The sequence below is a fragment of the Vombatus ursinus genome, unplaced genomic scaffold (genome assembly GCF_900497805.2).
Source record: "Vombatus ursinus unplaced genomic scaffold, bare-nosed wombat genome assembly UNPS02001419.1, whole genome shotgun sequence".
Lineage (NCBI taxonomy): Eukaryota > Metazoa > Chordata > Mammalia > Diprotodontia > Vombatidae > Vombatus > Vombatus ursinus.
In genome coordinates this window covers 7,940,767-7,952,552 of record NW_020941197.1, presented here as the reverse complement: position 1 = coordinate 7,952,552, position 11,786 = coordinate 7,940,767, and the positions used below count along the sequence as shown (strand labels likewise).

General features: G+C 40.5%; 1 protein-coding gene across 2 annotated transcripts in view; it reads right to left on the bottom strand.

Moving 5' to 3' along the window:
- The window catches only part of TMEM45A (transmembrane protein 45A), a 90,133-nt gene extending 80,613 nt beyond the window's left edge, over window positions 1-9,520 (bottom strand). Inside the window, exons 1-2 of one of the 2 annotated variants that reach the window (XM_027868286.1) lie at window positions 9,184-9,520; window positions 7,410-7,484 (exon numbers count right to left, since the gene is read on the bottom strand). The gene's annotated coding sequence lies outside the window, so the exon portion shown is untranslated. The remainder of the gene's footprint in view (window positions 1-7,409; window positions 7,485-9,183) is intronic. The other variant, XM_027868270.1, reaches the window with a different exon arrangement.
- Window positions 9,521-11,786: the final 2,266 nt, after the last annotated feature.

Below are 11,786 nucleotides of genomic sequence, written 5' to 3'. Positions count from 1 at the left end.
CTGATTACAGCAGGCACCCAATAAATGCTTGCTGCTGATTACAGCAGGCACCCAATAAATGCTTGCTGCTGGTTATAGCAGGCACCCAATATACATTTGCTGCTGATTATAGCAGGCACCCCATAAATGCTTGCTGCTGGTTACAGCAGGCACCCAGTAAATGGTTACTACTGGTTATAGCAGATACCTAGTAAATGCTTACTGCTATGGATTATATTATTCAAGTCCTAAGATCCACTCTGGATCCTAACTGATCCCTAGTAGTATTCTTTTCTATACTACACCATTTCCTGCTTACTTCTCTCCACCAAGGCTGAACTAGGATAAAACACCATTTTCTCAGGTTAGCATCTGAGCATCTCCTCAGTCTGGCTCCCTTCTATCTTTCCAGTGTTATTTCATGTTATTCCCCCAAAACATACTATCTATTATGTAATCAAACTAGTTTACTAGGTGTTCCCTGTATTCCTAGAGTATTTTAGTTTCTGTGTCTGGAGTCTTTGTACAGTTGTTCCCAGATCTGGAATGTGCTCTCTCCCAACCTCCATTTCTTGGAATCCCTACCTTTCTTTACGACACAGCTTCCCTCCAGACCACCTGTTCCCCATGGTCTCTCATGGTCCCTAGCTGTGAAGGTTCTCTTCCTCTCTTGTATTTAAGATATTTTGTATTTACTTATCACTGTACCTGGATTCAACCAACCAATAAAGCAAGCAAGCAATTATTAAGCACTTACTATGTGCCAGGCATTGTGCTAAGTGCTAGAGATACAAAGGATGTCAAAAACAAATTCCCTCCCTCAAGAAGCTTATATTTTAATGGGGGAGACAATATGTAAATGAATAGGTATATACAAGATACATACAGAGTAAATGGAAGGTAATTTTAGAAGGGAAGGCTGCAGAAAGCAAGGGAAACCAAGAAAAACCTCCTGTAGAAAGTGGCATTGAACCGATTTGAAAGAAGCCAGGGATTTTGAGAGGTGCAGGTGAGAATGGAAACCATCTGGGAGATGACAGGAACAGCAAGGACAAAGGTATGGAGTGTCATGCACAAAGAAGTTCTGGGAGACCAGGGACTATTTCATTTTTACTGAGCATGGTATTCATTGAGTCTGAAGAATAATGAAATTTTGTCAACTTTAAAATGCTATGTCATGACTTCACATGAATAATTGATATCATATTGCTTATCTTCTCAAAAGGTAAAGAAGGGGAAGGAGAGAAAGAATTTGGAACTCAAAATTTTAAAAAATGAATGTTAATTTTTTATATGTAATTGGGAAATATTTAACAAAATAAAAAAGAAAATGAAATTAGAAAATACTAAATGAAATAAATAAAATATATTTAAAAAATAAAAAAAAATTTATCTCTGACATCTAAAAAAAATAAAATAAAATGCTATGTCAATGTGAGTTTTTGTTACCATCATTATGTCATGTTAGGGGGAATGATAGAAGCAGAAATAGAGGAAGAAGGGGCAGTGATGACCTTAGTGCCAGGATGTTACAGTGCCAGTGTAAGAATTTACCCAACTTGTTCTGTGGAGGCCATCTGGCCTTGATCAGAGTCAGAAGGGTTGACCAGCTTAGTCTAGTCCAGGGGTGGGGAACTTGCAGCCTCGAGGTCACATGTGGCCTTCTAGGTCCTTGGGTGCAATCTTTTGATTTAGTCCAAGTTTCACAGAAGTAATCCTTTTATTAAGGGGATTTGCTCTGTGAAGTTTGGATTCAGTCAAAGGTCCGCACTTGAGGACCTAGAGGGCCACATGTGGCTAGCCCTTAGGGACCATCGGATGTCAGAGCTAAAAAAAAAAAAAAAAAAAAAAAAAAAAAAAGATTTTAGAGATCATCTAGTCCTACCCCTCAACTGACCAAATATCAGATGACCGCTTTCTGTTTCCCCAGCGGATGGCTTATGCTATAGAGAGCTAAGGGGAAATAATTGCTACAAATCTCTCATGATTCAAGAGAGGTCACAAAAAGGCAGCAAGTGACAGATGAAAAAGATGGCAAAATAGAGGCATCCACAGCAAGGAGAAAATGAAATCTTGTGCTCAACACTTCCTCTGCCAACATGGACTTTGTCTGAAACAAAAAATTAACTGTAGAGATAGTCACAAAAAGGAGACTTCTGGGAAGATGGTGATTCTAGAGGTCCACTAAGAAGTCCACATCTTCAATATTTTCCTCAAAAACTGATGCCTGGGGAGTCAAGTCTTCTTGTCCCTGGCAAATGAAATCACTGCCCAAAGCCTTTCTTCAAGGGGTTGCATTGAATTATATAGATTGACTATCTTCTTTGCCCCTAAAAAATTAAAGGAATAATAACAGCAATGCTAATATAAATAAATCACACTCTACAAATTAGCAGAGATGATAATAAATGGGAACAGTCAATGCTAGAGAAGCTGTGGGAAGGCAATCAAACTAATTGTTGGTAGAGCTCTGAATTAGCCCAACTAATTTTAGATAATAAAATTGTGGAAGAAAAGTAACTACGCTGAGGTATCAGCAAATATCCATCACATTGGCAAAGTTGACAAAAAAGAAAAGTGACAAATGCTACAAAGGTTTTGGGGTGGAGGAAAGACATACTGATACACTATTGGTAGAACCATGAACTTGTCCATCCATCCTGGAAAGAAATTTGGTACTATGGCCAAAAAACTGTTAAAATGTGAAGACCCAGTGATATCACTACTAGGTCTATACTCCAAAGAGATCAGAGAAAGAAGAAAAGGATCCATCCATACAAAAATATTTATAAAAGCTCTTTTCATAGTGGCAAAGACGTGGAAACTGAGGGGATGCTCATCAATTGGGGAATAGCTAAACAAATTATAGTATATAAATGTGATGGAACACTACTATGCTGTAAGAACTGATAAAGGGGATGGTTTCAGAGAAACCTGAGAAGACTTGTATGAATTGATACAAAGTGAAGTGAGAAGAACCAGGAGAATAATTTATACTATACTATACTATACTATACTATACTATACTATACTATACCATACTATACTATATGATATACTATACTATACTATACTATTACTATACTATACTATACTATACTATACTATACTATACTATACTATATATATTTGTAAAGACAAATAACTGAAAGACTTGGGAACTTTGATCAACACAATGACGAATCATAATTCCAGAGAACTTATAATAAAACATTCTGTCCACCCGCAAAGAGAAGTGATGGACTCAAAGTGCATATTGAGGCACATATTTTTTTCACATGACTAAGGGAGGAATTTGTTTTGCTTGCCTATACATATTTTTAATGAATTTTTTTCTTGCTTCCTTAATGGAAAGGAAGGGCAGGGGGAATATTCAGTCATTTCCCATTGGATGGGCATTCCCTCAGTTTTCAAGTCTTTGCCACCATGAAAAGAACTGCTATATTTATATTTTATATGTATACATATATATGTGTATATACATATATGGATCCTTTTCCTCTTTCTTTAATCTCTTTGGGATATAAACCTAGTAATGATATCTTTTGGGAAAAGCAGAAGAAAGAGAATTCAGAACTGAAAATAAAATAAAATTGTATTTTTAAGAAAGGAACTATACCCTTCACACTCACTGCCCCAGTGATCCCACTACTGGGCTCACTCTTGCCTGAAACAAACCTGGCCGAAAGGATGAGAAATCTGACTGAGACAAAAACAAGTGCTTACTTGTCACTCCTCAAATCTCATCTGCTTCCATTGCGTCCTTTAGACACTGGGGATAATGATACTTGCACTGCCTACCCCAAAGTATTGTCGTTGTGAGGAAAACATTTTGTAACCATTAAAATACTCCACAAAAAGAAGTTATCAGTACTCTTCCCAGGCCGGTCCTCTGTGCTGCTGAGCCTGAATGCCTCTCAAAAGGATCTCACGTGAGCTGAGTGCTACAAAGAGGCAAAGAAAGATCAAAGCGAGAGCAACAACCAGGCCCCTCCTAAAAGCTGGCTTATAAACTAGGCACTTACCCAGAAACACTGACCCCAATTCTTTCAACTGGCTCTAGACAAACTTTTTTTCCTCTACTGCCCTCCATTCCCCACACCCAAAACTATAAGTGCAAAGTTCAGAAAATTGTTCATTTTCTTTTCCATTAACATACCCAATACCTGGTACAGGAAAAAAGAGCACTGACTCTGTAATCTGAGGAACTGAGTTCTAATCCTACTCCTGACAGTGATCTAAGTCACATAACTTCCATGGACCTCAATTTCCTTATATATAAAATAAGAGTTAGACTAGATGGCATCTAAGATCCTTTTCATCTCTGGTTCTATGATGCTATGATTTCTTCTAAGCTATAACTGTTAATATCAGTTTTCATCATGATCAGTTTGATAGCATACTCATTTTTTCAAACTTATTACTAAATAAAATATACAAAATACTTCTCTGTTGTAAATTTGTCTTTTCCCACCCTCTTACCCATCCACCAATTTTGATTTCAATGTCCCCCATTTAACACTCTGGCTCTCAATATCATTACCATATATATACACACACACACACACATATACATACATACATACATACATATATATACCATATATATGACCACATATATACACACCATATATATGACCATATATATACACCATATACATATATATACACACATATACACACCCCCACACACACATACACACACACACACACACACACACATATATAAAACAAAACCCTCTTAGAGGTTGCCAAGAGAAATGTCTCCACTATCTAATCCTACAAGGGCTGTTGCTCAGTCACAGCCAACTCTTCACGATCCCATTTGGGATTTTCTTGGCAGAGATCCTGCAGTGGTTTGCTATTTCCTTCTCCAGCTCACTTTATAGATGAGAAAACTGAGGCAAACAGGATTAAGTGACTTGCCCAGGGTCACACAGCTAGTAAGTGTCGGAGGTCAAATTCGAACTCATGAAGACTCCTCTTCCTGACTCCAGGCCCAGCACTCTATCTACTGTGCCGCCTAGCTGCCTGATCCTACAGGGTAAGGGAAGTCAAATTCTCTCACACTCACAGAAGTTTCAATGTATAGATTTGTGACACCCCAGCTTCTAGTGGCCTAATTAATTCTTCCAGACCATTAAGAGGGAGCGAAGCACTGGTCTCAGCACCATACTTCCTACAAGAAAATTACTCAGCACTGAAGATAACCTGGTTATCTCATCTTATACTACAATGGGAATCCCTTGTATACACTTAGAGGAGAAAACTTTGCTATCCAATTCATTCACTATTGTAGTTATGTACGACCCCCCAAAGTAGCACTTTCTTAACATTAGAAGTTGAGTCAAATCTGAATATGGGGAGGAAGGAAAACTCAGTGTTACGATAAGACTTAAAACCATTACCTTGAGAGTGAAATCATGCTTGGCCGTAAGCTCTCTGAGAACCATGAACACTATTTTTACATAATTGCTGAATCTGCTGGTGCTCTCCCTATTCTCTTCTACCCTCTACTACTCTGCAAGTATGGAAGAAAAGTAGCTACACTGAGGTACCACCATCATATCGACAAAATTGACAAAAATGGAAAATGATAAATGCTGGAGGGGCTGTGAGGAGAAAAGTCACATTAATATACTATTGGTAGAGATACGGAGATACACACACAGACATACATATATTTTTCCCTCACTTACCAGTGTGCAAAAGCAGAATGTGAACTCCTCGAGGGTAGGGGTTGTTTAATTTTTGTTTTTGCCTTATTAGTGCCTTAAACATAAAAGATGCTCAATTTATTGAATGAATGGATGGAATGGAGAAAAACACAGATTTATAATGAGAGACCTGGGTTTGAACGACTTCACCCAAATCATTTCACTTCTCTGGGCCTCAGTTTACTCATGTGTAACGTGGGGGCAGGGAGGGTTGAACTAGATGATCTCTGACGTCCCTTCCAGTTCTAACTCTATGATCCTATAAACCAGAAATAAGTAAACACATTACTCATTTTCTTGCCTTCCCAAACAGCTCCACTTGGTTCCTTGCAGTTACTTTTTGGCCAGAAGGGTGAAGTCAATTAAGTCAATGAAAATAGCACATAATTGTTCCAGGGCAGCCAAGGAGGGCCGTTTTCTAAACATTATCATACAGAATGGTCTGTATCACTCAAGGACCTGAGCCTGAGAAGTGATGGTGGTAGAGAGGTATCTCCACCAGCTTCTGTGCACAAGGAAAGCCTTGGCATGAGCTCAGAGTGCTGAAACAGGAAGAAAGTTACCTAAACAAATGTGTTTACATACCCAGGGCAACATAAGTACCTAATTAGTTAATAAAATGACCTCTAATGCTGTTGTGGCCCACAAAATGACTCAGTGTCCAGATGAGTCCCAAATCTTTCTCTCCAGTTCTGACCTCTCTTCTGAACTCCAGACCCGCATCTGGCACTGATGAAAGAGAACTGGATTTGGAGACTGAGAACCTGGGTTCAGACAGAGGATGACTTCCAGTTTAGCTATAACATCTACAAACCTTTAATCTCCAATTGCCTACAGGACAGCACCACTCAAATGCCCCAGGACCTCAAGCTCAGTAACATCTCCAAGAATAAGCTCATTATCTTTTCCCCTGAACTTGATTTTCCTTCTGATTTCACAATTTTCTATCTATGGCACCACTATTACTATCTCCAATGTTTCAGACCCTGTTGGGGGAGGTGGTGACTTTGCTTCTTCCTTTCCCTTCCTTCTCCCTCACCTCACATAGACAATCAGTTACCAAGTCCCACAGGTTCGACTTCTCACATCCATCCCTTGTTACCACCGCCATCACTTTAGTGCAGGTTCTCATTACCACCTGCCTGGCTTATTCCAACAGCCTGCTAACAAGTCCTACCACCTCTGCTCTCTTCCCCTCCAAACTATTCCTCCAACCCCTTCCAAATGTTTCTTCCATATGCTTTGAGAGGAACACACAATGGATAGCGTGCTGGGCCTGGAGTCAATAAGACCTGAGTTCAGATCTGGCCTCTGATATTTACTGGCTATGCTACCTAGGGCAAGACATTTAACCTCTGTTCACCTCAGTTTCCTCATCCGTAAAGGGGAGATAATAATAGCACCTACCTCCCAAGGCGGCTTTAAGGATCAAATGAGGCACAGTGCTTAGCACATAGTAAGTGCTATAAAAATGGTAGCTATTATTATTATAACTATCCCCCTTTTCACATATCATTCATCTGCTCAAAACTCTTCATTAGCTCTCTATGATTTGCTAAGTTCAAATTCCTATATCTGACCTTCAAGGCTCTCCACAATCTAGCACCACCCTATCTGCCCCATTTTGTCTCATATTACCACCTTCCAATGACTCCATACTCCAGCCAAAATGGGTGTCTAATAATGTAATTCAAAGCTGGATATGATACATACCTTTGCTAATTAACTCTACTGAATGATTGATGAGAAGTAGGGAGGTTTGGAGGAAGGGAGGTTCGTGAGCTACAACTAGAAAAAATAAGAGAGTTCAAAATATAAACTTATTTTAAATGAAACTGTATATTTTAAAGAATTCAAATGACATTATATTTTAAAGTAATTGAAACAAGTAAAGTTAAAAGTAACATTAAACCAATATGTGAATCTTTCAAACAGAGCTAAGATGAGCTATTTCTTTACCATCACTCAATCAAGTTCTAGCCATGTGATCTTATCCAAGTCATTGGGCTCCACATTCCTCTTTTATCACACGAGGAGGGCCAGAAAGAAGAATGATGGGGTATTGAACCACTAGATTATCTCCAAGGTCCCTTCCAAGGCTGGTATTTTGTGAACTGTTTCCACCAAGTACACAGGGTAACTTATCTTGAAAATAGGTCATTTAGGTGAAGTTTCCAGGAGACAGTTTGCAAAAAGGTCAGTGGTCTGACAGTGCCCAGTCTCTCCTTTCCAGCCCATTCAATTAGGGATGGAAAAAAAACAAACAAATAAACAAAACAGAAAGTAGAAGGATGCAGCAGTCCAAGGAAGGGATGGATGAGTTTCAGTGGTGATTACTTAATTGCAAGGATATCGAGGTGACAGTGACAGGTGAGGAGGGATCATGAGAGGCATCTCTTCCTTGAATTCCATCAATGATGACCACCTTTTTTTGGGGGGGGGGGTAACAAAAACACACATGCTTTCAAACTACAGAAATTCCCTTCTACGTCAATTACACTCAGAAATTACAGATCAGACTTCTTAGACTATTAAATAAAAAATATCCCAAATAAGAAACTAAATATTACAGGCAGAAAAAAAAACAAAACTATGGTTCTATGTGTCTCAAAGAGGGCAGGCCTCAGTTTGTTCAAATTATCCAACTATTTCCTAATACCTTCCTAAATATTTCAATATGATTATGTACAATGATAAGTATTTACAAGTCAAGTTTAATCATTAATCTTACAGTATCCCATATTTAAATTACCTTTAAAAGGATATTGATAAACAATATGCACTTTCTTCTATTAAATGTGTGTGTATTTAAAATAGTAACATTAGCAGGGTAGGGGAAATCTTCAGGCTTGTATCTACACTGAAATGTAGTGGAAAATCACAGCAATTATCTAAATGATTAAAGTTTAAAGCACTTTAACCTAAAATATTCAGATAATTAAAGCAAAAATTTTGTCTATCCTATTTCTAAAATTGCCTCAATCCTCCAAAAGGAAATGCATCAATGAGTCAGTCAACAAGCATTTACCAAGCTCCTTCTATGTTCCAGGCACCGTGCTAAGTGCTGAGAATTACAATCTAAAAAGAAGAGAGCAGAGGTATAATTAACTGGATGTTTCATTCTCTGTTTAAAAAAATTTAAAAGTATATCCAACTTCAGAGTTAGGGGTCATTTACTACAAAATGCTAATTAAACATCTGCCTTTCTTCTCAATATGGGGGGAGAAGGATTAGGGGTATAGATGAGGGGTGGGATGGGGGGCAGGGAAAAGATATTAGCAAATAAGAAGAGACAGAAGGAAGGGAGAAAGAGTTTGTGCAGTTTCTGGCACAAAGCAGTGTTTTTCTCCCCTTCATCAACCAGGGAAAGCGCTAGTGAGAAGATAGTGGCCACTACTCACAAATAAAATTTAACATTAGAAGCACAATACACAAGGCACGCAACAACACCTCCCGCCACCCCCCGCAAAAAAACCACACAACTTACCTAACTTGGCAGTTTCTTTACGACTCAGTCTTCACCACTTGGTTGCTATAGCCAGTTTAAAACCAGACAACAGCTGGGCTTTTGTTGATGGGGCTGATTCTGTTCTTGTTGCGCTTAAAACCTCAAGAAAATTAGATTAGGTGCTTGGTCCCATTTCTCTGGGAAAAGTTTTCAGCCTGGGTCCTCGATTTCTTCTTTGGGGAAGGCACTAAATGGTCAGAGGGAGAGAACGCGGAGCAAGTCGGAAACTAACCAAGGCGAAATGAAGCAGCCCTCAAGAGAGCCGCGCAGCTGTCCAGATGTGCTTCATTTGCCCGCACCCCTGGCAAGCACTCGGGCTGCCGCGGCTGGCAAGGGCCCAAGCTCATTGGTGGCCACGACTGCTCCCTGCTCTCTGATTGGCTTCCCGCCCCGCCACTCTCCCTCCATCTCCAGCCCACCGCTAAACTCCGTCTCTGAAGCCTCCCTCTGCAGACGGAGAGCGGGCGCTGCAGGCGCGGCCAGTGATGTGGCACTGAGCAGCGGGGCGGGGAGGCGGAGCACGGGATGGGGATGGGAAGGCAGAGCCGGGCGGGCGGGGAGGGAGCAGGCTGGGGGACAGCCCCGGGGAGGAGGCGATAGGTGATGGGGCGACCCAGCCGGTGTGCAAACGCGGTGGCTTTGCAGACGCTTATCTGTATATCCTGGTAGCCAGCGCTGGAAGTTTGCAAGGCTTTTTGTTTGGATAGGATGTTTTCAGTACCACCTCCGAGCAGAGATGGGAGGTGGACAACCGTGCAGCACACTCCCTCCCTCCCTCCACCCTTTACCACCCAAGTCAGCCCGAAGCAAATCCCTCCCAAGGTCCAGGGCACTTTCCTTACTGAATTCAAAGACAGAGACGTCCTATGGGTCCTGAGCATCAAGAATGCCCGAGGTCCACGTGGCACATGGAACCCTGTTTCTCATAATCCTTCGAGTTCCTAAGTTTACCAAGAAGAGGGAAACAAAATTTGGGGGGGGGGGGGCTTGAAGAGAAGAGGAGAGAAATTCAGTGACATTAAAAGAGTGATTCATCTTAAAGGATTCTCTCCTCTGCCGAATCTTCCTCCAGCCTAACTTTGGGTGTCCTGGGACCTCCTCTCTTCTCTCTTCATATTATTTCACCTGGTGATTTCTTCAGCTCCCATGGATTAGAATATCTCTATGTTGATGATTTTGTTGTTGTTGTTGTCCAGCTCGTTTTACAGATGAAGAAACTAAGGCAAACAGAGTTAAGTGATTTTGACTATCACGAGCCAGATTTGAACTCAGAAAGGTGATCTTTCATCTGACGGTCACCACCCTATTGAGGTGCTTGTCACCTCACATCTGGATTATTGGTCCTCTCCCTATTCCAATCCATCCTCCATTCAGCTGCCGAATTGAATGTAGTAAAGCCTCGGTCTGGCCGCGTAACTTCTCTATTCAATAAACTCCAGCAGCTCCCTTCAGAATCAAACATAAATCCTTGTTTGGCTTTTAAAGTCCTTCATAACATCACCCCTCCCTATCTTTCCAGGTTTCTTATACCTTACTCCTCTCCACTTACCCTATGAAACAGTGATGCTGGGTTTCTTGTTTTCCTCATACAAGACTCCTTCTCCTCACTCTAGGCTTGTCCCCGATGCCTGGAATTTTCTCCCTCTTCATCTCTGTCCTCTAGCATCAGTGGCTCCCTTCAGGTCCCAACTAAAATCCCATCCTCTGCCAATTTCATATATATAGATATATGTATTTACGTATATATTATGTATATTTTATATATGTGCATATATACATATGTCTTTGCTGATCCCTTTTAATGCTAATGCTTTCTCTTTGTTGATTATCTCCAATTTATCCTATTTATATCATTTTGTTTATATCTGTTTGCATATTGTCTCCCCTATGACAGTATGAAGGCAACTAGGTGAGGCAGTGGATAAAGTGGATAGAGCCTGAAGTCAAGAAGACACATCTTCCTGAGTTCAAATACAGCCTCAGACACTTACTAGCTGTGTGACCCTGGGCAAGTCACTTAATCCTGTTTGCCTCAGTTTCCTCATCTGTAAAATGAGCTGGAGAAGGAAATGGGAAATCACTTCAGCATCTTTGCAAAGAAAACTCCAAATGAGGTCACAAAGAGTGGGATGCAACTGAACAACAAAATTACACTGAGAGTTCCTTAAAAACAAGGACTCTTTTTTCCTTCCTTTGTATCCCCAGCCTTAGCTTGGCACATAGTAGCTACTTAATAAATGCTTATTGACGGACTGACTCTTTTCTCCCCTGGAAAACCCAGCAGAAACCACCAATCTTGGTCTAAGGTTTAGTGAAGAAAGAATAAGTTCCTTGGGGACAGCAACCCTCTTCCCATTATCATTTCTTCCAGAACAATAATATTCCATTAAAATCACATACCATGACTTGTTCAACCATTCCCCAACTGATGGGCATCCCCTCAGTTTCCAATTCTTTACCACTACAAAAAGAATTGTTATGGGGCAGCTAGGTGGTGCAGTCAATAGAGTACCAGCCCTGGAGTCCGGACGACCTGAGTTCAAATTTGGCCTCAGACATTTGACACTGGGCAAGTCACTTAA